The 12,281-nt window shown below is 45.7% G+C and overlaps 1 protein-coding gene across 9 annotated transcripts in view; it reads right to left on the bottom strand.

The window, feature by feature from the left end:
• The window catches only part of CFLAR (CASP8 and FADD like apoptosis regulator), a 64,579-nt gene extending 54,323 nt beyond the window's left edge, over positions 1-10,256 (bottom strand). For 2 of the 9 annotated variants that reach the window (XM_031651889.1, XM_031651888.1), the window contains exon 1: positions 7,368-7,484. The gene's annotated coding sequence lies outside the window, so the exon portion shown is untranslated. Of the gene's footprint in view, positions 1-7,367; positions 7,723-8,635; positions 9,746-9,834 lie in introns of those variants that run through there. The other 7 variants (XM_021923871.2, XM_003907797.5, XM_009182754.4 and 4 more) reach the window with 7 other exon arrangements.
• Between the last annotated feature and the right edge of the window lie 2,025 nt (positions 10,257-12,281).

The following is a 12,281-nucleotide window of genomic DNA, read 5'->3' as shown; positions in this document are numbered from 1 at the left end:
CCATGTATCAGGCACAAACTCCTGCCACCTTCTACCCTTCCACTGCCCCAGCCGGTCCCTGCTGTCCCTCTGCTTGCCTAGGGCTAAGCCTCCCTGTGTGCCCTCCTGTCTCTACTAAGCCCCTATGTCTACTCTCATGATCCTCTCTCTACCTCCAGAGACAGCTCCTCCCAGCTCATAAACATGTGCAAGTCTCTTCCATCTTAAAAAATAAAGCCAAAACCCTCAAAAAAGCCTGAGGGTCCCCTAGACCGACCATCCTTTCACTTTATTCCCTTTCACATAAAGCTGGGACCTCGTGAAGGAACAGTCTGTACTCAGTGCTTCAGTTTCTTTTTTTTTTTTTTTTTTTTGAGACGGAGTCTCGCTCTGTCGCCCAGGTTGGAGTGCAGTGGCCGGATCTCAGCTCACTGCAAGCTCCGCCGCCCGGGTTCCCGCCATTCTCCTGCCTCAGCCTCCCGAGTAGCTGGGACTACAGGCGCCGCCACCATGCCCGGCTAGTTTTTTGTATTTTTTAGTAGAGACGGGGTTTCACCGTGCTAGCCAGGATGGTCTCGATCTCCTGACCTCGTGATCCGCCCGTCTCGGCCTCCCAAAGTGCTGGGATTACAGGCTTGAGCCACCGCGCCCGGCCTGCTTCAGTTTCTTCAACCACAATTCACTCCTCAACAGGCCTCCACCTGGATCGCCTCACCCCACCATCTCCTCTACACAGCCACACTCAGTCCTGAGCCTTACTGGAATATGACGCAAAAGGGACAATCAGCAATACTGATGCTGTCTTTATTTAAATTTTTGGTATTTTGTTCATCATAGATTTTTGGCATTTATGTCTGTTTTTTAAAATATTGCATTAAAATATTATCTATGTTGATGACTGACTTTTTGAGCACCCCCTTACATGTTGTCCTGAAGCGAGTGCCTTGTTTGCCCCTGCTAATATCCCAGCCCTGATGACACAGCTCTTGTTGAGGCCCTGGTGACCTCCTGGCTGCCACATCCAAAAACTTGGTCCTCTTTCAACTGACTGCTCAACTCCAGCTGACACTGTTAATTAATCCCTCCTTGAAACTCTTCTCCCTTGGCTGAGCTCACACCACTATATTCTACACAGACCCTTCTCTAACCTTCTCCTACTCCTCAGCATACTCTTTCTGCACCTGTCCCTTAAGTGCTGGTGCCTACCATCCATCTCTCATCCAAACTCATTCCCCTAGTCATTCTGTTCCCCTGCTTCCGACCTTACCCTCTCCAAATCTACCTTCCATCTAAGTGAACTTTCTAAAATTCATGCCTGAACTGGCCAGGCACAGGGGCTCACACCTGTAATACCAGCACTTTGAGAGGCCAAGGCAGACGGATCACTTGAGGCCAGGAGTTCAAGACCAGCCTGGCCAACATGGCAAAACCCTGTCTCTACTAAAAATACAAAAACGGGTGGCTGAGGCACAAGAATCTCTTCAGCCTGGGAGATGGAGGTTGCCAGTGAGCTGAGATGGCGCCACTGCACTCCAGCCTGGGCAACAAGAGTGAAACTCTGTCTCAAAAAAACAAAACAAAATAAAATACCTCTATTGAAGCACTTAACACACTTCCCTGGTACCCACATTAGCCCTAACCAGGTGTCAGCAAATGCAGTTAAGTTCAGTCAGGCTTCTCAACCTTTCTCACAGAACACCAACGCTACCTCCATCAAAGGCACATATTGTTCCCTGTAATCAGTAGCAAAGCATGCAGCAGGACCAGCTAAGCCATCCAAAGACGTACTTAACATTCCCTTCTTTCTACTGCTTCTCTATGTGAAGCAAGGTCATTGTATGGCATGAAAGCAATGTCATGTCCAATAAGCTATGGCGTGAATGCAAATGTAATTTCTAAGCAACCCCACAAACTGGGCGGCAATGGAGAAACCTGTCTTGCCAGCTGCAGAAAGCAGCATGCAAACCTGAACTTTCAGGTGTCTGGGAAGCCCCAGTGGAGATGAGAACATGAAACAAAGTGTCGAGAACATGAAACAAAGTGTCATCCAGAAGTTTCTAAAAGGAGAAGAGGTTGCACAATTCTGGGTAAAGTAGAATGTGGCCATCTCACAGAAGTTTTGTGCATTCATCCTGAACATAACAAAATTCACCTTCCTACTCTATTGGTGTGCAGAACAACAGATGATCCCAATTTTAAAATGACATAAAATTAGAAGTTATATTTTATAAAATTCTTTATGAGGCTGCTATGGTTTGAATGTGTCCCCTCCAAAGTTCAGGTGTTGCCAATACGATAGGATTAAGAGGTGGGGCCTTTAAGAGGTGATCATTCCCTGGAGGCGCCTCCCTTCTGAATGGGATTAGATGACCTTATAAAGGGGGTTGATAAAGGGAGTTTATTTCTTTTTTTTTTGCCCTTCCACCTTTTGCCATGTTAAGACACAGCATTCTTCCCCTCTGCAGAATGCAGTGTTCAAGGCACCAGATTGGAAGTGGGGAGCAGCCCTCACCAGATGTCAGCACCTTGATCTTAGACTTCCCAGCCTCCAGACTGTGAGAAATAAATTTCTGTTTTTATAAATTACCGTGGTTGTGGGTATTTTGTTATAGCAGCACACAACAGACTAAGACAGAACAGACTTTTCATGACTCTCAGGGAAGCTCCCACAAATTCCAACCAGACAGTATCTCCAATAACTTCCTTGGTTCCTAACAATTACATGTAGGCTGCAGAAAACGAGAATGAATCAGAAATGAGAAAGCATCTAGATCAAAAGATCATAAATCATCATCTAATTGGATACAGAAACATGGCAAAGTCACCAGGAGCAACGGAGGTAAATCAGTTGATGTAGTGCCCTTAACTAAATTTAAATTTTCACTTTGGCAGGTATATTTGCTCAGCTTACACAACAGATTGCCCACTGTAACTAAAGGTCCAAGAGTGGCCCTGCAGGAGATAGCTCTGTTCAAAATCAGAAATTGTGCATCACACTAGGGACAAACTTCTGATACATAGCTCAAGCACTGAGTATCATCCCCACTTCAGCCCAACCCATAATCTAACTCCAAACCAACAAATATCTCAATGGTCCCTGGACAGTATTTTTCTGTCCCAGCACCTTCACTCAAGCATTTGCCTCCATTTGGAAAGCCCCTTCCCTCCTCTCAGTCTCTGCCTGAAATTATATCTTATCTCTCAAGATAGCTCTTCTATAAGCTTGTCTTGATCCCCAAATCAAGTCATCTCTTCCTGCTTCGTAGCACTGTTTGTGTTCTCTTCCAGCATTTTATCTTATTCTATCCTATGTGAGACTGAGTTGAGTACTGTCATATGTGGAGGTCCTTGGGGATAGATAGGCTTTTACTCATCTTCATTAGACTATGGTAAACAATGGCCAGGGCTGCCAAGCTCAGCCCTCTTGGGTCTTGAACAGACTGGTCATCATTGGACCATTGCAGCCCATGTGTAATGCTTACTCATCCCTTCATAACATACAATGAAGCAAGATGGAGCCGGTGGTGTAGTTAAGATACCATACTTGGAATCTAGTTGTTGGATTCAGAAGAGTGAGTTCGTGAAAGGAAGCTTTTGCAACTACATGCGTTAACAATGCTATTGCTTTAGAGTGACTTGCAGTGTAATTCTAAGAGGATGGGTAAGTCCCCATGCAAAACTTCCTGGACACTGGCAGGACCTCATTGTGAGTGGGGAGAATACAATGTCTCCAACCAAGGGGATGTTTGGAACTCATCATCAATTTATTACCAGGCTTCAATTTATTTGACAGAGAAAAGTGAACAACAGGTCAAGCTGCCTGAGTTTAAGCAAGATGTCAGATTTTAATGCTTTGGCAAAGACTGAGTTCAGAGACCAGGTTTCAACTTCAGGTAGTATGAAGAAGACCTATGGCTTAGCCTCACTTCTTTTTAGGTATCTAAACCATCTGATGTCACCTTTAGAGGAACTGGATGTCTAACTTCATGCAACAGCAGTCAGGAAAACAGGCATTCCTTCTCCTCAAGGTTTTGACCAAAGGAATAAAAAGTGGCTCAAGAAACAATCCCACCTATTCAAGAGAATAGCATACTATCAATTATGCTACATTACTGCAATAAAATATTTAGGAGACATTCTCTTAAGTTAATCTAGACACAATTAGCTTAAATTAAATTTCAACTTGGCAGGTATATTTGCTCAGTTTACACAACAGATTCTCCATTGTAACTAAAGGGCCAAACTTTGCCCTTTGGGAGATAGCTCTGTTCAAAGTCAGAAATTGCACATGATACTAGGAATATAAAGTTCTTAAAATTACTTTTATATAGCATTCATTTTCTATAAAAAGCACTACCTGCTTTTTGCTCTAAGAAAATCTGGAAAATAGAGAAAAGTAGAGAAGAAAATAAAAATAAAAATTAAAAATTAAATTTAATAAATTTAATAAAATTAAAAATAAAAATTCCCCACTTGCTTCAGTCTCATCACCATCCCTGGTACCTACACATCCGTCCCCCTAGTTTCTCATCTCTTGCCTGGTTCCTTGTTCTAGGTTCCTTGACATTCCTGGTGACTACCCAGGTTAAAGGGATAGACTCATTCTACATTTAGGCTGAATGATAGCCAGCACATTTACAGAAAGCCTAGGCAGACAGCAACTGATATAGTGTCTCCTCTGGGGGTATAGCTTTGTGCTATATATAACTTGCCTGTGCTACCACATATTTTATTAACAGCTCCATCACGGAGCACAACCTTATAATTACTTACCAGATTAAAATAATCCAGCCTTATGATTATTTGCCAGATTAAAATAATCCAGCCATGGCTTAGAATAGAACTCAAGTCAAGTATAAAATCTGAACTATGGGGTTTCAATAGCATACCATGGCCAAGGTTTTGAGCGAAACTTTTGTGCTGCTTCTGTTTTCCAACCAGAAAGGGAGCTCCAGGTAGCAGAGAGAGATCTACGTGCTCCCATTCCTTAGCCCCAGTAGGTGCTCAGTAAACGGTGAAGGAGTTACTTTTTTCATTTAACTCTTGATTCAAAGTTGTGGTTATTGTTGCAGGGAATTTGGTTTACTCACCAGATAGTATTCAAGCAAGAGACTGTCAGGTACCTACTCTTTTAAACAATCTCATTGACTTTGAAAACTACTTTTGGGCCGGGCGCGGTGGCTCAAGCCTGTAATCCCAGCACTTTGGGAGGCCGAGACGGGCGGATCACGAGGTCGGGAGATCGAGACCATCCTGGCTAACGCGGTGAAACCCCGTCTCTACTAAAAATACAAAAAACTAGCCGGGCGAGGTGGCGGGCGCCTGTAGTCCCAGCTACTCCGGAGGCTGAGACAGGAGAATGGCGTAAACCCGGGAGGCGGAGCTTGCAGTGAGCTGAGATCCGGCCACTGCACTCTAGCCCGGGCTACAGAGCAAGACTCCGTCTCAAAAAAAAAAAAAAAAGAAAACTACTTTTGAAAGCTGCAAGTAAAAACAAACAAAAAACACAGCTATATAAGCCAAAGGGAAGATACAAAGGAAGTTCAAGGAGAAAACTCAAGAATTTCACAAGTAGGTAAGGTAGCTTTGGTTCCCATTTCTAAAGTCACATGACTAAAGAAACTCATTACCCTGGGAAATATTTTAAACCTTGGAGTAAGTAACTATGAGAGGATTTTTCAATTACATTTTTTAAAGTATATAAATATACATATAAATGATTCACTTCTTCAACTGAAGAGTTCACTGCAGAAGATACAAATTATCTTGAGTATGCAGATGAAAGTAGTATCAAGTGGTGTGTAGCTTCTCTCTTTCATAACAAGTACTAAATCAACAAAGATGGCAACTCAGTATCGAGAATAAGAGAAAAATAATGTAGAAGATGTTTATCTATTTGGGCCAAAAACCTAAATCACCAAAAAAAGAAAGTGGCTAGAAGTGGAGACCAAAATACAGAACAAGTGTAGAAAAGTAAGCAATTTTTGAAGTAGAATCACTTGAATCCAGGAGGCAGAGGCTGCAGCGAACAGAGATAGCACCACTGCACTCCAGCCTGGGCGACAGAGTGACACTGTCTCAAAAAAAAAAAAAAAAAAAAAGTAGCTGGGTGTGGTGGTGCACACCTGTAGTTCCAGCTGCTCCAGAGGCTGATGTGAGATGATTGCTTGAGCCCAGAGTTAGAGGCTGAAGTGAGCTATGATCACCACTGCACTCCAGCCCGAGCAACAAGCAAGATCTCACCTAAAAAAAAAAAAAAAAAAAAAAAAAAAGGCCCCACCTTGAATCTTTTTTAGAAAAAAGCAGGTTGTAAATAAACACAATTTTAAAAAATGAAATATTTTGCAAACTAGAAAACAAAAATATTATGAGTGTTTTTTTAAAAAAAATATGTAAAAGACTGTATTTGAGAGCACAAATGTGGTAAAAAAAACAAAACAAAACAAAACATTACACTGAAACCTTTGGTTATCTCTAGGGAATGAACCCCTGGGGGTTTTCTCTATTTACTTTGCATGTATTTTAACCCAGGTAATTGTAACACAACTTGACTGAAGAGTGTCTGAAGAAAATGCAGTACAGAATGTTAGGTACAATCCTGAAGCAAGTGCAAAGACAGCCGCTGAGCATATGAAAGTACAGAGAAAGGGCACCAGGGTGGGGTGTCAAGTCTTCTGAGGGGAGATGCCAGGAGGAGAGTATAAGGGAGATACAGGGCATTCCAATAATGATAGTGCTTTTCACCTCACCGATCTATAGTAAGAAAGAACGATTGGGTTCTGCAAGTTACCTGGGCATACTAAAAGAAAATACAAAACAAACAAACAAATAAACAAAAAGAACCCATGGTGTCATAACTGCCCCACCATGGCTCACAGGCTTCCTCCAGGCAGGCTGTCAGTGGATCTTGTCTAAACTGCCTTGACTCGAAGTTACCTGTGTTTAGGTAACTGTTGAGTCTTCCTCAACCATATTGTGAGGTTATGGGGACAAGAACCAAGTTTAGATCCATTTCTATGTCCTCGGCACCCAGAACTCTACCTGGCCCAGAGAAGCTCAATAAATGTTGGTAGGATTATACTGAATTAAAGGTAAGGAGGCATTGGAGTCCATAAACACGAGTTTAATTAGCCCCTGGGGCTCTACAGGGAAGAAATAATCAGACTTCAAGGGTGCCCCATTCCCCAGAGTCCATTCCTGGTATTTGAAAGAGCAATATGCCTCGGAGTGTTGTGAGTCCACTGGAGGCTCAAGGAGGAGACCTAGGGCCAAAAGCGAGGACTCAATCCTTTTCTGCCAGTATCGGGGGACAGTGCCCCAACGTCTCAGGAGCCCAGGGCGACACCAGCCCAGGGGCGGGGATCGGGCAGGATTCTCGATCTACTCACGCCCGGGCAGCCGTCGGCTCTTCCCACTGGATCTCCGCCGGGACCAACTCCCACCCTCGCCGGACAAGCTCAGACCTGCTGCTCCGCAAAAGCAGAATTGGAAATGCTCCAGATGGGACGAGGAACAAGGACAGAAAGTCAAATATATCAACAGGTGGCTTCGCCGGAGGGCGTCCGAAAACCTCTGCCTACTGAACCGCTTCACGCCTAATCCCCGCCGCCCACCGGCTGAAATGTTACCACACAAGACATAAATTCTCGAATCCTGTCTGCGGAATTCCCCGCCCCCGCGCAGTTGAAACTTGCACAGGGCCACTCGCGTGTCTCTGGGTGGTGATATTCTCCATGCGTGGTCAAAGGGCTTATGCATATCTCAGGACAGTTAGGTGCGGCCCCACCAGGACTGAGTGGGGACCGCCGGTGCGCCCCCACCACCTACTAGGAGCTGCGGTAGGACCTCCGATGCCCCAGGGGCCTAGGCAATTTCCGCTTCAGCTTCCTTGAGGCCCCCAGCCCAAGGCTCAAAAAACTGCACATAATCCCGCCCACCCTGGGTCATGCAAGACTTTCGGGGGGAGGGGGAAACCCAGCGACCCCGCAAATGGCTTCACCTTGGAAACCGGTACAAGGAAGCAAGCAAGTATAAGGAAACCAGTAACCGGTATAAGGAAGCAAGTAAGGAGGTTAAATGTCAGTTACAAACAGAAACGTAAAACATAAAGTCGCTAGAGAAAGCCATTTTAACGAGGACATTTGACCCAAAAGCTGTAAGTAAAACAAGTATTAACAAAACAAGAAAATGTATGTAAAGCAAACATTTACAAACATTAAATGTATGTAAAGCAAACAGTAAACACTCAAAACTCCCTTTCGACCCAGTCTTTTTTGTTTAGATCTTGGAGTTGGGCCGGGCGCGGTGGCTCACGCCTGTAATCCTAGCACTTTGGGTGGCCGAGACGGGCGGATCACCTGAGGTCGGGAGTTCGAGACCAGCCTGATCAACATGGAGAAACCCCGTCTCTACTAAAAATACAAAATTAAGGGCATGGTGGTGCATCCCTGTAATCTCAGCAACTTGAGAGGCTGAGGCAGGAGAATTCTTGAACCCGAGAGGCGGAGGTTGCGGTGAGCAGAGATCCGTGCCATTGCACTCCAGCCTGGGTAACAACAGTGAAACTCTGTCTCAAAAAAAAAAAAAGATCTTGGAGCTCGAGCCAGGTTTTTTGTTAAACAAAACTTTTGTAAGGTTATTTAGGGGAATCACCAACCCGAAAAGGTCCAAAAACTCCGTTCTTCTTATCTGAAATCTCTCTCTAAAGCAGGTCAAACCTTCCAGAGCCCGCTCTCAGTTCTAGATTATTGCAGTTTGTTGATATTCAAAACGCTTTACTTATGCTATATGCTAACCCCCTACTGGTTTCACCCCTCATTGCTTAAGAACAAATTTCAAATGTCAACCAATTAAGACATTCGCAAGACCTCTGGCGTCCTTGAATTTACTTCCTACTCCGTGGAACCAAAAACTGATTCTGAATTTCAGTGGCCTTTGTTCTACTGCGTGCCACTGTTAATATTAAAAGAACATGGCCTTCTGTCCAAATCCGGACACTCTCAAGTAAGAACATCTTGAAGTCATTTTACATTTCCCAGTCCTTTTGAAGCGGTGGAAAAATGGCAGAAACAGGTTCATTTTAAAAGGCTCTAAAAACGTTTCTTCAGTCAGGCATTCCCAGCTTTTCCAAGGCAAGCTTTCCTTGCACTTGGGCAAAATAGATATTAAACTGCTCTGGAAAATAACAGCCCTGACTAGGCTATTGTTAAATTCCCTACAGGGCGGCGGCTCCCACTGAGTGAGGTCGAACGCACACACAACTGTTGGGAAAGTCCACGTTCCCAACAACTTTCGAAAGGAAAAGTGCCAGATCTTCTCAACAGTTCACTCCAAGAATTGAACTCTCAAGATCATTTTAAGCAAAGTTCACACAACGCTGAGGACCCGCCACTGAAGCTCGCGGGTGGGCCTCTGCGGTTGCGGCTGCAGGGGGCGGCTAGAGTTAGCCAAGCTTTACTTCCGGTCTCACAGGTCCATCGGGGTGAAGCTTGGACCGCAGTGGCCCAGGTCGCCCCTTTTTGGGAATCCGGGGCGGAGTTGCCAGTAGAAGGGGTTCGGGGTTTCGGAGCGGGGCGGAAACGGAAGCGGGGGCATTCCGCTCAGCCCGCGGTAAACAACCGAGATAAGAAATCTACAAAACTGAGTCAGGTTCCAGAAGCGCCCCCGCCATCCCCTGGCCACTGCCGGCCACCTGCAGTTTCCCGGAGCGCAGGGCTGTGAGGAGCGGCAGGAGTGGGACGCGGGCGCGCGGCGGCGCAGGGCCTGCTGCAACGCTGACTCAGGGCCGGGCGTCGGGGCTTGGGGTCTGGGACAGCTCCGGCGCCGCCGGCGGGGGGTAGAGCGTGGGGCACGTACCGTCCTGTCGCGGCCGGACTCTCCTGCCGCTGACACCTCAGCCTTAGCTCCCCTAGACGCCCGAAAGGCGCACGCAAGATGGAGGCAAAGAAACCGAAAGCCTGGAAGCGGACTCGGTGCTGGGCGATGGCTGTTCGCAGCGCTTCTCTCCCACACCCCCTCCCGTGGTCTTTGGATAGCCCTGGGCTTTGCCTCAGCTGTCACTGGACAAAAGTCCAATAGCCGGCACTCACTGTGTTAGGCCGAGTCCCCATCCCTAGCTCCGGGAGTCCTTGTTAGTTGAGACTCGTCGGTGAGGCTGCCAGCTCGCTGTTTCCTGCTTAGGCTTGTGTGACTGAGTATGCAGTAACCGAGGGTGGATGTCGACACAAGTTCCACGCGTTAGGAGTAAACACTGCGAGGTTTTTTGGGTTTTTTTTTTTTTTTTTTTTTTTTGCTTTCTTTCTTTCTTCTTTCTTTTTTGAGACGGAGTCTCACTCTGCGGCCCAGGCTGGAGTGCAGTGGCGCAATTTCAGCTCACTGCAACATCCGCCTCCCTAGTTCAAGCTATTCTCTTGCCTCAGCCCCCCGAGTAGCTGGAACTACAGGCGCGCACCACCACGCCCCGCTAATTTTTGTGTTTATTAGAGACGGGGTTTCACTGTTGGCCAGGATGGTCTCGAACTCCTGACCTTGTGATCCGCTCGCCTCGGCCTCCCAAAGTGCTGGGATTACAGGCGTGAGCCACCGCGCTCGGCGCGAGTGTTTATGATTTGATGTCTGGGAGTCATAGCAAACGTGAACGCACTTTGTGGTTTTTTTGTGTGTATGTTTTTGTTTTTTGTTTTCCTTCTTGAGACAGGGTCTCGCACTGTCGCCGAGGCTAGAAGGCAGTGGCGCCATCACGGCTCACTGCAGCCTGGACTTCCCGCGCCCAAGCCATCCAACCCCCTCAGCCACCCGAGTAGCTGGGACCACAGGCGCAGGCCATCATGCCCGACTAATTTTAGGGTTTCACCATGTTGGCCAGGCTGGTCTCCAACTCCTGGCCTCAAGTGATCCTCGCCTGCCTCGGCCTCCCAAAGTGCTGGGATTACAGGCGTCAGTCACCGCGCCCCGCTAAGTTTTTATTTATTCCTATTATCTATCTACTTTATTGTGATTCTTAAAAAGCTTTAACTTTTCTTGAAATAATTTTAAACTCACAGGGAAGGTGAAGAATAATACCAAGAGAGACTAACTGCAGGACGGCATGAAGAGCTCAGGATTCACCCCTAGTGAAACTGAAAATTATTTAAAACAACAAACAACCATTAACTATTTTAAGCCTCTGAAATGGTCCTAAGGGCAAACAGCAAATGAAGAAACATGTATTCCAAAAAATCTATAAAAACTCTTGCATCAGAATGTGAGAGTTTGTGGTATTTAAACCAAACCTCTCCCTTTGTTCAGCAAGACAGACTCCACTCCAGACGGCTGCAACTAAGAACCTCTCTCTTCCCACAGCTCCCAGTCAGAGACCAGCATGTCAGCATTTCTCATCTTGCCCCTAGCTACCTGATGCTGAAGCTAAATCCTGGGGAAGTGTGGTGGAGAGGTGGCAAAGTCCTTCTTCCATTCAGAGGCTCTACCTTGGGTGGAGTGCTGAGACACAAGAGGAGACTTTAACTCTTTTTCTCCATTACTTTCACCCCATATTCACCCTCAACCTTTTTTTTTTTTTAATCTCTCCATCTTCCCAAGATAGTTACATTCTGATTTTGATTAATCTTCAGTACATATGCTATTATAATCATGTAAACGGTAGTCACAGCCAAGTTATGTACCAAACTATGATTACTTTTCCTTTCCCACACAACCTTTAGTTTTTTCTGGAGTTAATAATTGTCTTGTTTTGTTGGTTTTTCCATGTAATTAAATACTAAACTGTTTGTCAGTTATCCAAGTTTGGTTTTTTGTTTGTTTTTTGAGAAAGGGTCTCACTCCAGGCTGGAGTGCAGTGACCCGCTCACAGCTCACTGCAGCCTTAACCTCCTGCCTCCTGAGTTCAAGGGATCCTTCTGCCTCAGCCTCCTGTATCTGAGGCTTAAAGTGAGTTAATAAATTGAGAAATCTCACAACTAGCTAGTGACAGAACTAGGACAGGATGCCAAGAATTTATCTAATGCTTTTCCTTATATCACAGTGGGTGACTTGGGAAGTAGAGAATTAATAGCCACAGCAATGACTTTATATCTACTCTCTTAGTCACACATCCCGCCTCAACTCCTCTGACATTCTGTGAGAATATATTCTTGGCTGGGCATGGTGGCTCATGCCTATAATCCCAGCACTTTGGGAAGCCAAGGCAGAAGGAACACTTGAACCCAGGTGTTCAAGATCAGCCGAGGCAATATAGGGAGAGCCTGTCTCTACAAAAAAATTTAAAAATTAGCCAGGTGTAGTGATGCATGTATGTGGTCCCAGCT

The sequence above is a fragment of the Papio anubis genome, chromosome 10, assembly GCF_008728515.1.
Source record: "Papio anubis isolate 15944 chromosome 10, Panubis1.0, whole genome shotgun sequence".
In the NCBI taxonomy this organism is placed as follows: domain Eukaryota; kingdom Metazoa; phylum Chordata; class Mammalia; order Primates; family Cercopithecidae; genus Papio; species Papio anubis.
This window is presented reverse-complemented; position numbering and strand designations above follow the sequence as displayed.